Genomic DNA, 12569 nt, shown 5'->3' on the forward strand with positions numbered 1-12569 from the left:
TTTTATATCCCCCGTCAGGACCCTCCTTAACCCCCTCCGTCCCTCTTTAATAATTTATATCGCCCGTCTGTACCCTCCTTAACCCCCTCCGTCCCTCTTCAATATTTTATATCCCCCGTCAGGACCCTCCTTAACCCCCTCCGTCCCTGTTTAATGTTTTATATCCCCCGTAAGGACCCTCCTTAACCCCCTCCGTCCCTGTTTAATATTTTATATCCCCCGTCAGGACCCTCCTTAACCTCCTCCGTCCCTGTTTAATATTTTATATCCCCCGTCTGTACCCTCCTTAACCCCCTCCGTCCCTGTTTAATATTTTATATCCCCCGTCTGTACCCTCCTTAACCCCCTCCGTTCCTCTTCAATATTTTATATCCCCCGTCAGGACCCTCCTTAACCCCCTCCGTCCCTGTTTAATATTTTATATCCCCCGTCAGGACCCTCCTTAACCCCCTCCGTTCCTGTTTAATATTTTATATCCCCCGTCAGGACCCTCCTTAACCCCCTCCGTCCCTGTTTAATATTTTATATCCCCCGTCAGGACCCTCCTTAACCCCCTCCGTCCCTGTTTAATATTTTATATCCCCCTTCAGGACCCTCCTTAACCCCCTCCGTCCCTGTTTAATATTTTATATCCCCCGTCAGGACCCTCCTTAACCCCCTCCGTCCATGTTTAATATTTTATATCCCCCGTCAGGACCCTCCTTAACCCCCTCCGTCCCTGTTTAATATTTTATATCCCCCGTCAGGACCCTCCTTAACCCCCTCCGTCCCTGTTTAATATTTTATATCCCCCGTCAGGACCCTCCTTAACCCCCTCCGTCCCTGTTTAATATTTTATATCCCCCGTCAGGACACTCCTTAACCCCCTCCGTCCCTGTTTAATATTTTATATCCCCCGTCTGGACCCTCCTTAACCCCCTCCGTCCCTGTTTAATATTTTATATCCCCCGTCTGGACCCTCCTTAACCCCCTCCGTCCCTGTTTAATATTATATATCCCCCGTCAGGACCCTCCTTAACCCCCTCCGTCCCTGTTTAATATTTTATATCCCCCGTCAGGACCCTCCTTAACCCCCTCCGTCCCTGTTTAATATTTTATATCCCCCGTCAGGACCCTCCTTAACCCCCTCCGTCCCTGTTTAATATTTTATATCCCCCGTCAGGACCCTCCTTAACCCCCTCCGTCCCTGTTTAATATTTTATATCCCCCGTCAGGACCCTCCTTAACCCCCTCCGTCCCTGTTTAATATTTTATATCCTCCGTCAGGACCCTCCTTAACCCCCTCCGTCCCTGTTTAATATTTTATATTCCCCGTCAGGACCCTCCTTAACCCCCTCCGTCCCTGTTTAATATTTTATATCCCCCGTCAGGACCCTCCTTAACCCCCTCCGTCCCTGTTTAATATTTTATATCCTCCGTCAGGACCCTCCTTAACCCCCTCCGTCCCTGTTTAATATTTTATATTCCCCGTCAGGACCCTCCTTAACCCCCTCCGTCCCTGTTTAATATTTTATATCCTCCGTCAGGACCCTCTTTAACCCCCTCTGTCCCTGTTTAATATTTTATATCCCCCGTCAGGACCCTCCTTAACCCCCTCCGTCCCTGTTTAATATTTTATATCCCCCGTCAGGACCCTCCTTAACCCCCTCCGTCCCTGTTTAATGTTTTATATCCCCCGTAAGGACCCTCCTTAACCCCCTCCGTCCCTGTTTAATATTTTATATCCTCCGTCAGGACCCTCCTAAACCCCCTCCGTCCCAGTTTAATATTTTATATCCCCCGTCAGGACCCTCCTTAACCCCCTCCCTCCCTGTTTAATAATTTATATCCTCCGTCAGGACCCTCCTTAACCCCTTCCATCCCTGTTTAATATTTTATATCCCCCGTCTGGACCCTCCTTAACCCCCTCCGTCCCTGTTTAATATTTTATATCCCCCGTCAGGACCCTCCTTGACCCCCTCCGTCCCTGTTAATATTTTATATCCTCCGTCAGGACCCTCCTTAACCCCCTCCGTCCCTGTTTAATATTTTATATCCTCCTTCAGGACCCTCCTTCACCCCCTCCGTCCCTGTTTAATATTTTATATCCCCCGTCAGGACCTTCCTTAACCCCCTCGGTCCCTGTTTAATATTTTATATCCCCCGTCAGGACCCTCCTTAACCCCCTCCGTCCCTGTTTAATATTTTATATCCTCCGTCAGGAGCTTCCTTAACCCCCTCCGTCCCTGTTTAATATTTTATATCCCCCGTCAGGACCCTGCTTAACCACCTCCGTCCCTGTTTAATATTTTTTAATCTCCGTCTGGACCCTCATTAACCCCCTCCGTCCCTGTTTAATATTTTATATACCCCTTCAGGACGCTCCTTAACCCCCTCCGTCCCTGTTTAATATTTTATATCCCCCGTCAGGACCCTCCTTAACGCCCTCCGTCCCTGTTTAATATTTTATATCCCCCGTCAGGACCCTCCTTAACCCCTCCGTCCCTGTTTAATATTTTATAATCTCCGTCAGGACCCTCCTTAACCCCCTCGGTCCCTGTTTAATATTTTATATCCCCCGTCAGGACCCTCCTTCACCCCCTCCCTCCCTGTTTAATATTTTATATCCACCGTCAGGACCCTCCTTAACCCCCTCCGTCCCTCTTTAATAATTTATATCGCCCGTCTGTACCCTCCTTAACCCCCTCCGTCCCTCTTCAATATTTTATATCCCCCGTCAGGACCCTCCTTAACCCCCTCCGTCCCTGTTTAATGTTTTATATCCCCCGTAAGGACCCTCCTTAACCCCCTCCGTCCCTGTTTAATATTTTATATCCTCCGTCAGGACCCTCCTAAACCCCCTCCGTCCCTCTTTAATATTTTATATCCCCCGTCAGGACCCTCCTTAACCCCCTCCCTCCCTGTTTAATAATTTATATCCTCCGTCAGGACCCTCCTTAACCCCTTCCATCCCTGTTTAATATTTTATATCCCCCGTCTGGACCCTCCTTAACCCCCTCCGTCCCTGTTTAATATTTTATATCCCCCGTCAGGACCCTCCTTGACCCCCTCCGTCCCTGTTTAATATTTTATATCCTCCGTCAGGAACCTCCTTAACCCCCTCCGTCCCTGTTTAATATTTTATATCCCCCGTCAGGACCCTCCTTAACCCTCTCCGTCCCTGTTTAATATTTTATATCCTCCGTCAGGACCCTCCTTAATCCCCTCGTCCCTGTTTAATATTTTATATCCCCTGTCAGGACCCTCCTTGACCCCCTCCGTCCCTGTTTAATATTTTATATCCCCCGTCAGGACCCTCCTTAACCCCCTCCGTCCCTGTTTAATATTTTATATCCTCCGTCAGGACCCTCCTTAACCCCCTCGTCCCTATTTAATATTTTATGTCCTCTGTCAGGACCCTCCTTAACCTCCTCCGTCCCTGTTTAATATTTTATATCCCCCGTCAGGACCTTCCTTAACCCCCTCCGTCCCTGTTTAATATTTTATATCCCCCGTCAGGACCCTCCTTAACCCCCTCCGTCCCTGTTTAATATTTTTTATCCTCCGTCAGGACCCTCCTTAACCCCCTCCGTCCCTGTTTAATATTTTATATCCCCCGTCAGGACCCTCCTTAACCCCCTCCGTCCCTGTTTAATATTTTATATCCCCCGTCTGTACCCTCCTTAACCCCCTCCGTCCCTGTTTAATATTTTATATCCCCCGTCAGGACCCTCCTTAACCCCCTCCGTCCCTGTTTAATATTTTATATCCCCCGTCTGTACCCTCCTTAACCCCCTCCGTCCCTGTTTAATATTTTTTATCCTCCGTCAGGACCCTCCTTAACCCCCTCCGTCCCTGTTTAATATTTTATATCCCCCGTCTGTACCCTCCTTAACCCCCTCCGTCCCTGTTTAATATTTTATATCCCCCCGTCAGGACCCTCCTTCACTCCCTCCGTCCCTGTTTAATATTTTTTATCCTCCGTCAGGACCCTCCTTAACCCCCTCCGTCCCTGTTTAATATTTTATATCCCCCGTCAGGACCCTCCTTAACCCCCTCCGTCCCTGTTTAATATATTATATACCCCTTCAGGAGCCTCCTTCACCCCCTCCGTCCCTGTTTAATATTTTATATCCCCCGTCAGGACCCATCTTAACCCCCTCCGTCCCTGTATAATATTTTATATACCCCTTCAGGACCCTCCTTCACCCCCTCCGTCCCTGTTTAATATTTTATATCCCCCGTCAGGACCTTCCTTAACCCCCTCGGTCCCTGTTTAATATTTTATATCCCCCGTCAGGACCCTCCTTAACCCCCTCCGTCCCTGTTTAATATTTTATATCCTCCGTCAGGAGCTTCCTTAACCCCCTCCGTCCCTGTTTAATATTTTATATCCCCCGTCAGGACCCTGCTTAACCACCTCCGTCCCTGTTTAATATTTTTTAATCTCCGTCTGGACCCTCATTAACCCCCTCCGTCCCTGTTTAATATTTTATATACCCCTTCAGGACGCTCCTTAACCCCCTCCGTCCCTGTTTAATATTTTATATCCCCCGTCAGGACCCTCCTTAACGCCCTCCGTCCCTGTTTAATATTTTATATCCCCCGTCAGGACCCTCCTTAACCCCTCCGTCCCTGTTTAATATTTTATAATCTCCGTCAGGACCCTCCTTAACCCCCTCGGTCCCTGTTTAATATTTTATATCCCCCGTCAGGACCCTCCTTCACTCCCTCCGTCCCTGTTTAATATTTTTTATCCTCCGTCAGGACCCTCCTTAACCCCCTCCGTCCCTGTTTAATATTTTATATCCCCCGTCAGGACCCTCCTTAACCCCCTCCGTCCCTCTTTAATAATTTATATCGCCCGTCTATACCCTCCTTAACCCCCTCCGTCCCTCTTCAATATTTTATATCCCCCGTCAGGACCCTCCTTAACCCCCTCCGTCCCTGTTTAATGTTTTATATCCCCCGTAAGGACCCTCCTTAACCCCCTCCGTCCCTGTTTAATATTTTATATCCCCCGTCTGTACCCTCCTTAACCCCCTCCGTCCCTGTTTAATATTTTATATCCCCCGTCTGTACCCTCCTTAACCCCCTCCGTCCCTCTTCAATATTTTATATCCCCCGTCAGGACCCTCCTTAACCCCCTCCGTCCCTGTTTAATATTTTATATCCCCCGTCAGGACCCTCCTTAACCCCCTCCGTTCCTGTTTAATATTTTATATCCCCCGTCAGGACCCTCCTTAACCCCCTCCGTCCCTGTTTAATATTTTATATCCCCCGTCAGGACCCTCCTTAACCCCCTCCGTCCCTGTTTAATATTTTATATCCCCCTTCAGGACCCTCCTTAACCCCCTCCGTCCCTGTTTAATATTTTATATCCCCCGTCAGGACCCTCCTTAACCCCCTCCGTCCATGTTTAATATTTTATATCCCCCGTCAGGACCCTCCTTAACCCCCTCCGTCCCTGTTTAATATTTTATATCCCCCGTCAGGACCCTCCTTAACCCCCTCCGTCCCTGTTTAATATTTTATATCCCCCGTCAGGACCCTCCTTAACCCCCTCCGTCCCTGTTTAATATTTTATATCCCCCGTCAGGACACTCCTTAACCCCCTCCGTCCCTGTTTAATATTTTATATCCCCCGTCAGGACCCTCCTTAACCCCCTCCGTCCCTGTTTAATATTTTATATCCCCCGTCAGGACCCTCCTTAACCCCCTCCGTCCCTGTTTAATATTTTATATCCCCCGTCAGGACCCTCCTTAACCCCCTCCGTCCCTGTTTAATATTTTATATCCCCCGTCAGGACCCTCCTTAACCCCCTCCGTCCCTGTTTAATATTTTATATCCCCCGTCAGGACCCTCCTTAACCCCCTCCGTCCCTGTTTAATATTTTATATCCCCCGTCAGGACCCTGCTTAACCACCTCCGTCCCTGTTTAATATTTTTTAATCGCCGTCTGGACCCTCATTAACCCCCTCCGTCCCTGTTTAATATTTTATATACCCCTTCAGGACGCTCCTTAACCCCCTCCGTCCCTGTTTAATATTTTATATCCCCCGTCAGGACCCTCCTTAACGCCCTCCGTCCCTGTTTAATATTTTATATCCCCCGTCAGGACCCTCCTTAACCCCTCCGTCCCTGTTTAATATTTTATAATCTCCGTCAGGACCCTCCTTAACCCCCTCGGTCCCTGTTTAATATTTTATATCCCCCGTCAGGACCCTCCTTCACTCCCTCCGTCCCTGTTTAATATTTTTTATCCTCCGTCAGGACCCTCCTTAACCCCCTCCGTCCCTGTTTAATATTTTATATCCCCCGTCAGGACCCTCCTTAACCCCCTCCGTCCCTCTTTAATAATTTATATCGCCCGTCTGTACCCTCCTTAACCCCCTCCGTCCCTCTTCAATATTTTATATCCCCCGTCAGGACCCTCCTTAACCCCCTCCGTCCCTGTTTAATGTTTTATATCCCCCGTAAGGACCCTCCTTAACCCCCTCCGTCCCTGTTTAATATTTTATATCCCCCGTCTGTACCCTCCTTAACCCCCTCCGTCCCTGTTTAATATTTTATATCCCCCGTCTGTACCCTCCTTAACCCCCTCCGTCCCTCTTCAATATTTTATATCCCCCGTCAGGACCCTCCTTAACCCCCTCCGTCCCTGTTTAATATTTTATATCCCCCGTCAGGACCCTCCTTAACCCCCTCCGTTCCTGTTTAATATTTTATATCCCCCGTCAGGACCCTCCTTAACCCCCTTCGTCCCTGTTTAATATTTTATATCCCCCGTCAGGACCCTCCTTAACCCCCTCCGTTCCTGTTTAATATTTTATTTCCCCCGTCAGGACCCTCCTTAACCCCCTCCGTCCCTGTTTAATATTTTATATCCCCCGTCAGGACCCTCCTTAACCCCCTCCGTCCCTGTTTAATATTTTATATCCCCCGTCAGGACCCTCCTTAACCCCCTCCGTCCCTGTTTAATATTTTATATCCCCCGTCAGGACCCTCCTTAACCCCCTCCGTCCCTGTTTAATATTTTATATCCCCCTTCAGGACCCTCCTTAACCCCCTCCGTCCCTGTTTAATATTTTATATCCCCCGTCAGGACCCTCCTTAACCCCCTCCGTCCCTGTTTAATATTTTATATCCCCCTTCAGGACCCTCCTTAACCCCCTCCGTCCCTGTTTAATATTTTATATCCTCCGTCAGGACCCTCCGTAACCCCCTCCGTCCCGGTTTAATATTTTATATCCCCCGTCAGGTCCCTCCTTAACCCCCTCCGTCCCTGTTTAATATTTTATATCCCCCGTCAGGACCCTCCTTAACCCCCTCCCTCCCTGTTTAATATTTTATATCCCCCGTCAGGACCCTCCTTAACCCCCTCCGTCCCTGTTTAATATTTTATATCCCCCGTCTGGACCCTCCTTAACCCCCTCTGTCCCTGTTTAATATTTTATATCCCCCGTCAGGACCCTCCTTAACCCCCTCCGTCCCTGTTTAATATTTTATATCCCCCTTAAGGACCCTCCTTAACCCCCTCCGTCCCTGTTTAATATTTTATATCCCCCGTCAGGACCCTCCTTAACCCCCTCCGTCCCTCTTTAATATTTTATATCCCCCGTCAGGGCCCTCCTTCACCCCCTCCGTCCCTGTTTAATATTTTATATCCTCCGTCAGGACACTCCTGAACACCCTCCGTCCCTGTTTAATATTTTATATCCCCCGTCAGGACCCTCCTTAACCCCCTCCGTCTCTGTTCAATATTTTATATCCTCCGTCAGAACCCTCCTTAACCCCCTCCGTCCCTGTTTAATATTTTATATCCTCCGTCAGAACCCTCCTTAACCCCCTCCGTCCCTGTTTAATATTTTATATCCTCCGTCAGGACCATCCTTAACCCCCTCCGTCCCTGTTTAATATTTTATATCCTCCGTCAGGACCCTCCTTAACCCCCTCCGTCCCTGTTTAATATTTTATATCCCCCGTCAGGACCCTCCTTAACCCCCTCCGTCCCTGTTTAATATTTTATATCCCCCCGTCAGGACCCTCCTTAACCCCCTCCGTCCCTGTTTAATATTTTATATCCCCCGTCAGGACCCTCCTTAACCCCCTCCTTCCCTGTTTAATATTTTATATCCCCCTTAAGGACCCTCCTTAACCCCCTCCGTCCCTGTTTAATATTTTATATCCTCCGTCAGGACCCTCCTTAACCCCCTCCGTCCCGGTTTAATATTTTATATCCCCCTTAAGGACCCTCCTTAACCCCCTCCGTCCCTGTTTAATATTTTATATCCCCCGTCAGGACCCTCCTTAACCCCCTCCGTCCCTGTTTAATATTTTATATCCCCCGTCAGGACCCTCCTTAACCCCCTCCGTCCCTGTTTAATATTTTATATCCTCTGTCAGGACCCTCCTTAACCCCCTCCGTCCCTGTTTAATATTTTATATCCCCCGTCAGGACCCTCCTTAACCCCCTCCGTCCCTGTTTAATATTTTATATACCCTTGAGGACCCTCCTTAACCCCCTCCGTCCCTGTTTAATATTTTATATCCCCCTGTCAGGACCCTCCTTAACCCCCTCCGTCCCTGTTTAATATTTTATATCCCCCTGTCAGGACCCTCCTTAACCCCCTCCGTCCCTGTTTAATATTTTATATCCCCCGTCAGGACCCTCCTTAACCCCCTCCGTCCCTGTTTAATATTTTATATCCCCCGTCAGGACCCTCCTTAACCCCCTCCGTCCCTGTTTAATATTTTGTATCCCCCGTCAGGACCCTCCTTAACCCCCTCCGTCCCTGTTTAATATTTTATGTCCTCCGTCAGGACCCTCCTTAACCCCCTCCGTCCCTGTTTAATATTTTATATCCCCCGTCAGGATCCTCCTTAAACCCCTCTGTACCTGTTTAATATTTTTCTCACCCGTCAGGACCCTCCTTAACCCCCTCCGTCCCTGATTAATATTTTATATCCTCCGTGAGGACCCTTCTTAACCCCTTCCATCCCTGTTTAATATTTTATATTCCCCGTCAGGACCCTCCTTAACCCCCTCCGTCCCTGTGTAATATTTTATATCCCCCGTCAGGACCCTCCTTAACCCCCTCCGTCCCTGTTTAATATTTTATATCCTCCGTCTGGACCCTCCTAAACCACTCCTTCCCTGTTTAATATTTTATATCCCCCGTCGGGACCCTCCTTAACCCCCTCCCTCCCTGTTTAATAATTTATATCCCCCGTCTGGACCCTCCTTAACCCCCTCCGTCCCTGTTTAATATTTTATATCCCCCGTCTGGACCCTCCTTAACCCCCTCCGTCCCTGTTTAATATTTTATATCCCCCGTCTGGACCCTCCTTAACCCCCTCCGTCCCTGTTTAATATTTTATATCCCCCGTCAGGACCCTCCTTAACCCCCTCCGTCCCTGATTAATATTTTATATCCCCCGTCAGGACCCTCCTTAACCCCCTCCGTCCCTGTTTAATATTTTATATCCCCCGTCAGGACCCTCCTTGACCCGCTCCGTCCCTGTTTAATATTTTTTGTATCCCCCGTCAGGACCCTCCTTAACCCCCTCCGTCCCTGTTTAATATTTTATATCCTCCGTCAGGACCCTCCTTAACCCCCTCCGTCCCTGTTTAATATTTTATATCCCCCGTCAGGACCCTCCTTAACCCCCTCCGTCCCTGATTAATATTTTATATCCCCCGTCAGGACCCTCCTTAACCCCCTCCGTCCCTCTTTAATATTTTATATCCCCCGTCAGGACCCTCCTTAACCCCCTCCATCCCTGTTTAATATTTTATGTCCTCCGTCAGGACCCTCCTAAACCCGCTCCGTCCCTGTTTAATATTTGATATCCCCCGTCAGGACCCTCCTTGACCCCCTCCGTCCCTGTTTAAGATTTTATATCCCCCTTCAGGACCCTCCTTGACCCCCTCCGTCCCTGTTTAATATTTTATATCCTCCGTCAGGACCCTGCTTAACCCCCTCCCTCCCTGTTTAATATTTTATATCCCCCGTCAGGACCCTCCTTAACCCCCTCCGTCCCTGTTTAATATTTTATATCCTCCGTCAGGACCCTGCTTAACCCCCTCCCTCCCTGTTTAATATTTTATATCCCCCGCCAGGACCCTCCTTAACACCCTCCGTCCCTGTTTAAGATTTTATATCCTCCGTCAGGTCCCTCCTTAACCCCCTCCGTCCCTGTTTAATATTTTATATCCTCCGTCAGGACCCTCCTTAACACCCTCCGTCCCTGTTTAATATTTTATATCCTCCGTCAGGACCCTCCTTAACCCCCTCCGTCCCTGTTTAATATTTTATATCCCCCGTCAGGACCCTCCTTAACCCCCTCCGTCCCTGTTTAATATTTTATATCCCCCTCAGGACCCCCCTTAACCCCCTCCGTCTCTGTTTAATATTTTATATCTCCCGTCAGGACCCTCCTTAACCCCCTCCGTCCCTGTTTAATATTTTATATCTCCCGTCAGGACCCTCCTTAACCCCCTCCGTCCCTGTTTAATATTTTATATCTCCCGTCAGGACCCTCCTTAACCCCCTCCGTCCCTGTTCAATATTTTATATCCTCCGTCAGGACCCTCCTTAACCCCCTCCGTCCCTGTTTAATATTTTATATCCTCCGTCAGGACCCTCCTTAACCCCCTCCGTCCCTGATTAATATTTTATATCCTCCGTCAGGACCCTCCTTAACCCCCTCCGTCCCTGTTTAATATTTTATATCCTCCGTCAGGACCCTCCTAAACCCCCTCCGTCCCTCTTTAATATTTTATATCCCCCGTCAGGACCCTTCTTAACCCCCTCCCTCCCTGTTTAATAATTTATATCCTCCGTCAGGACCCTCCTTAACCACTTCCATCCCTGTTTAATATTTTATATCCCCCGTCTGGACCCTCCTTAACCCCCTCCGTCCCTGTTTAATATTTTATATCCCCCGTCAGGACCCTCCTTGACCCCCTCCGTCCCTGTTTAATATTTTATATCCCCCGTCAGGACCCTCCTTAACCCCCTCCGTCCCTGTTTAATATTTTATATCCCCCGTCAGGACCCTCCTTAACCCCCTCCGTCCCTGTTTAATATTTTATATCCTCCGTCAGGACCCTCCTAAACCCCCTCCGTCCCTGTTTAATATTTTATATCCCCCGTCAGGACCCTCCTTATCCCCCTCCCTCCCTGTTTAATAATTTATATCCTCCGTCAGGACCCTCCTTAACCCCTTCCATTCCTGTTTAATATTTTATATCCCCCGTCTGGACCCTCCTTAACCCCCTCCATCCCAGTTTAATATTTTATATCCCCCGTCTGGACCCTCCTTAACCCCCTCCGTCCCTGTTTAACATTTTCTATCCCCCGTCAGGACCCTCCTTGACCCCCTCCGTCCCTGTTTAATATTTTATATCCCCCGTCAGGACCCTCCTTAAACTTCTCCGTCCCTGTTTAATAATTTATATCCTCCGTCAGGACCCTCCTTAACCCCTTCCATCCCTGTTTAATATTTTATATCCCCCGTCAGGTCCCTCCTTAAACCCCTCCGTCCCTGTTTAATATTTTTCTCCGCCGTCAGGACCCTCCTTAACCCCCTCCGTCCCTGTTTAATATTTTATATCCCCCGTCAGGACCCTCCTTAACCCCCTCCGTCCCTGTTTAATATTTTATATCCCCCCGTCAGGACCCTCCTTAACCCCTTCCATCCCTGTTTAATATTTTATATCCCCCGTCAGGTCCCTCCTTAACCCCCTCCATCCCTGTTTAATATTTTATGTCCTCCGTCAGGACCCTCCTTAACCCTCTCCGTCCCTTTTAATATTTTATATCCCCCGTCAGGACCCTCCTTAACCCCCTCCGTCCCTGTTTAATATTGTGTATCCCCCGTCAGGACCCTCCTTAACCCCCTCCGTCCCTGTTTAATATTTTATATCCCCCGTCTGGACCCTCCTTAACCCCCTCCGTCCCTGTTTAATATTTTATATCCTCCGTCAGGACCCTCCTTAACCCCCTCCGTCCCTGTTTAATATTTAATAGCTTCCCTCACGACCCTCCTTAACCCCCTCCATCCCTGATTAATATTTTATATCCCCCGTCAGGACCCTCCTTAACCCCCTCCGTCCCTGATTAATAATTTATATCCCCCGTCAGGAACCTCCTTAACCCCCTCCGTCCCTGATTAATAATTTATATCCCCCGTCAGGAACCTCCTTAACCCCCTCCGTCCCTGTTTAATATTTTATATCCTCCGTCGGGACCCTCCTTAACCCCCTCCGTCCCTGTTTAATATTTTATATCCTCCGTCAGGACCCTCCTTAACCCCCTCCGTCCCTGTTTAATATTTTATATCCTCCGTCAGGACCCTCCTTAAACCCCTCCGTCCCTGATTAATAATTTATATCCCCCGTCAGGAACCTCCTTAACCCCCTCCGTCCCTGTTTAATATTTTATATCTCCCGTCAGGACCCTCCTTAACCCCCTCCGTCCCTGTTTAATATTTTATATCCCCCGTCAGGACCCTCCTTAACCCCCTCCGTCCCTGTTTAATATTTTATATCCTCAGTCAGGACCCTCCTTAACCCCCTCCGTCC

This window comes from Chiloscyllium punctatum, chromosome 36, assembly GCF_047496795.1.
Source record: "Chiloscyllium punctatum isolate Juve2018m chromosome 36, sChiPun1.3, whole genome shotgun sequence".
NCBI classification, from domain to species: domain Eukaryota; kingdom Metazoa; phylum Chordata; class Chondrichthyes; order Orectolobiformes; family Hemiscylliidae; genus Chiloscyllium; species Chiloscyllium punctatum.